Source organism: Lipotes vexillifer, unplaced genomic scaffold (genome assembly GCF_000442215.2).
Source record: "Lipotes vexillifer unplaced genomic scaffold, Lipotes_vexillifer_v1.1 scaffold805, whole genome shotgun sequence".
NCBI lineage: Eukaryota > Metazoa > Chordata > Mammalia > Artiodactyla > Lipotidae > Lipotes > Lipotes vexillifer.
In genome coordinates this window covers 267,755-271,751 of record NW_006776681.1, presented here as the reverse complement: position 1 = coordinate 271,751, position 3,997 = coordinate 267,755, and positions in this window count along the sequence as shown.

Genomic DNA, 3,997 nt, shown 5'->3' with positions numbered 1-3,997 from the left:
ATCATGCTGAGTTCAGGATAAAGAGATCAGAACTGGGGGAGGTGGGAGGCAAGGTGACTAGAATCTGTGGGACAGAATTCTGAAGGAAAAAAAAAAGAGCTTACCAGAGAAAGAGCTCTGGATATCTGTAGAAGGAACCACTGCAGTGTCTAGATGAATGCTGATCTGCCTCTGTGTGAAAGGAAGTTACTTGAGTATGGGAAAGGAATCCTCCAAACAAAAAGCTAAACGTTCTTAGAGTTCACATGTGGACAAGAATAACTTGTGTTTTCAACAGTGAGACTGGACAGACTTTGTAACGTGCAGAATATCAGGTACAATGCCCAGGAAGATACACCTTAGTAGTTGGGATAAATCAGACCTAGGCTAAAGACTGCTTGAGACCTGCCCTAAGAAAACTTAACAGCAAGGCATGAAAGGAACAAAGATATTCCATGGAACTTAACAGCTTTCTATAACAAAGTCCTACACTTTTTAAAGGAACAACAACAAAAAAATCTAGCACCCTCAAAATGTAAAAATCACAATGTCCACTATCTAACCAAAAATTATTAGGCGTGCAAAAATCAGGAAAATGTGAACTATTATTAGGAGAAAAAATAATCCGTAGAAACACCCCTGGAAATGACAGATATGATAGAAATGGCAGACAAGGTTATTAAGAATTATAAATATGCTTCATTGTTCAAGAAAGTACAGGAAAAGACAAATATGATGAGGCAAGAAATGGAAAATATTAAAATATCTGAATGGAACTTCTAAAGATGGAGAATACAATATCCAAAATTTAAAAACACACTAGAATTAACAGTAGATTAGATATATCAGGAAGAAATATTAGTGAATGTAAAGACATAGCAATGGAAACTCTTCAAAATTGAGTACAGAGAGAATAAAAGATTGGAAAAAAACCCCCCAGAGTATCAGTGATGTGTGAGAAAATATCTAGCAGTCTGATAAACATGTAAGTCGGGTCCCAGAAATTGTGGAAAAGAGAGAGAGAAGAAGAAAAGAAATAATGGCCCAAATTTTCCAAACTTGATGAAATCTGTAAACCAGAGATTCAAGAATCTCAACAAAACCCAAACAGAAGAAACAAGGAAAACTACATGAAGGAATATCATAATCAAATTGCTGAAACCCAGAAATAGAGCAAAATTTTTTCGAGCAGCCTAAAGAAAAAGACAGAGAGAAAGAAAAATAAGAATGTCAGAAGAATTCTTGTCAGAAACTACGTCAGCCAGATGACACTGGAATGACATATTAAAAAAATTTTTTTTCTTTTTTAAAAATTAATTAATTTATTTTTTGGCTGTGTTGGATCTTTGTTGCTGTGCGTGGGTGTTCTCTAGTTGTGGCAAGTGGGGGCTACTCTTTGTTGCAGTGTGCAGGCTTCTCATTGCAGTGGCTTCTCTTGTTGTGGAGCACGGGCCCTAGAGTGCGCGGGCTTCAGTAGTTGTGGTGCGTGGGCTCAGTAGCTGTGGCTTGGGGGCTCCAGAGTGCAGGATCGGTACTTGTGGCTCATAGGCTCCAGAGCGCAGGCTCGGTAGTTGTGGTGCATGGGCTTAGTTGCTCCACGACATGTGGGATCTTCCCAGACCAGGGCTCGAACCCATGTCCCCTGCATTGGCAAGTGGATTCTTAACCACTGCGCCACCATGGAAGCCCCTGGAATGATGTATTTAAAGTGCTGAAAAAACAAAACTGTCAATCTAGAATTTCATACCCAAGAAAAATAGCTTTCAGAAGTGAAATAGAAATTATAACTTTTTCAGATAAACAAAATCAGAGCTATTTATCACTGTCAAACCTGCACCATAAGAAATATTACAGGAAGTTAATTCTTCAGGGAGAAAATGGTACCAGATGGAAATTTGGCTCAATACAAAGGAATGAAGAATGCAGAAACATTTAGAAATTAAACCACATACTTCTAAATAGCCCATGGGTCAACGAAGAAATGACAAGGGAAATTAGAAGATATCTGAGAAAAAAAGGGGAAATCTAACACATCAAAATTTGTTGGTTTCAGTTAAAACAGTGCTTAGAGGAAAATTTATAGCATCATATGCTTATATGTTATAGATAACTCCAAAAAATCAATGAACTAGGCTTCCTTCTGAACATACTATAAAAAGAAGAGCAAAAGAAGGCCACGGTAATCAGAAAAAAGGAAATAAATAGTAACAAAATGAAATGAATAAAATGGGAAATATAACAATAGAGAATAATCAATGAGACCAAATGCTAATTCTGTGAGAAGATCTATAAAATTTATAACCCCCTCAGCCTGACTGATAAATATACATTAAAAGGATAAGAAAAGACAGAAAAAAATAAAAGAGAAAAGACACAAATTACTAATATTAGGAATGAGAGAGGGGCAGTATTCCAGATTCTAAAAACATGAAGTGGATATGAAGGAATAGTATAAACAATTTACATCAACAAATTCAACAAATTAAATAAAATGGGCAAAGTCCTTGAAAAACACACACCTAACTTAAGAAGAGATAAGTTATCGATAGCCCTATATCTATTAATGAAATTAAATTTATAGTTTAAAACTTCCTAATAATAAAAAGAGTAAATTTACAGTGAGGAAACCTGGAAAACACTATCTCAGCTAGGTGATCAAAGTTAGTATCAATAGTGATAAGTTATGTTAATAGCATGTGCCCTTAGTATAATGTGATGAGAATGGTACTTTAACCTCTGTGGTCTTCCTCCCCAAAACTCATCACCCCAGTCTAATCATGAAAAAACATCAAACAAGTCCCAATTTAGGGACATTCTATAAAATAACTTGACCAGTACTCCTCAAAACCTTCAAGATCATCAAAAAGAAGGAAGGTCTTAGAAACTGTCATAGCCAGCAAGATCATAAAGTGACATGATGACTAGCAGTACTGTGGTGCCCTAGATGAGAGCCTGGAACGAAAAGAGGACATTAGGTAAAAAAATTTAAATATGAATAAATTATGAACCTTAGTTAATGATAGTGTATCAATATCAGCTAATAGTTATGATAAATGCACCATATTAATGCAGAATGTTAATGGTAAGATACAGTTGATGTGGAGTATATGGAAACTCTCTGTATTATCTTCATAGCTTTTCTGTAAATCTAAAACCATTCTAAAATAAAAAGTATATTAAAAAAAAAACACTTATAAAGAAAACTCCAGACCCAGAGGGCTTCACTGGTGAATTCTGACAAAGATTTAGAAAAGGAATAATACCAATACTATACAAACTCTTCAAGAAAATAAAAGAGGGAACATTTTCCAACTCATTCTGTGAGACCAGTGTTGTCCTGATAACAAAACCATACAAAGACATTACAAGAAAAGAAAACTGCAGGCCAATATCCTTCAGGAACATAGGAAAATTTCTTTCTTTCTTTCTTTCTTTCTTTCTTTCTTTCTTTCTTTCTTTCTTTCTTTCTTTCTTTCTTTATGCTGGGTCTTAGTTGCAGCAAGCAGGCTCCTTAGTTGTGGTTTGCCGGCTCCTTAGTTGCAGCACATGGGCTCCTTAGTTGTGGCAGGCAGGCTCCTTGGCTATGGCTCCAGGGCTCCTTAGTTGTGGCTCACCAGTTCCTTGGTTGTGGCACATGGGCTCCTTAGTTGTGGCATGCATGTAGGATCTAGTTCCCTGACCAGGTATCGAACCCGGGCCCTCTGCATTGGGAGCACAGAGTCTTATCCACTGCACCACCAGGGAAGTCCTGAAAATTTCTTAACAAGTGTTTAGCAAATAAAATCTAGTAATATGGTCCAGAATACATCATTACCAAGTGGGGTTTATGCTAGGAATGCAAAGTTTGGTTAACATGTAAAAATCAATGGAATTCACCACGTTAAAAGATTTGAAAAGAAAAATCATTTGATCATCTCAATAGATGCTGAAAAAGCATGTGACAAAATTTAGGACCCATTTATGATTTTGAAAAATTCAGAAATAAATGGAATGGAATAGAAAGCAGGAAAGCAGGAAT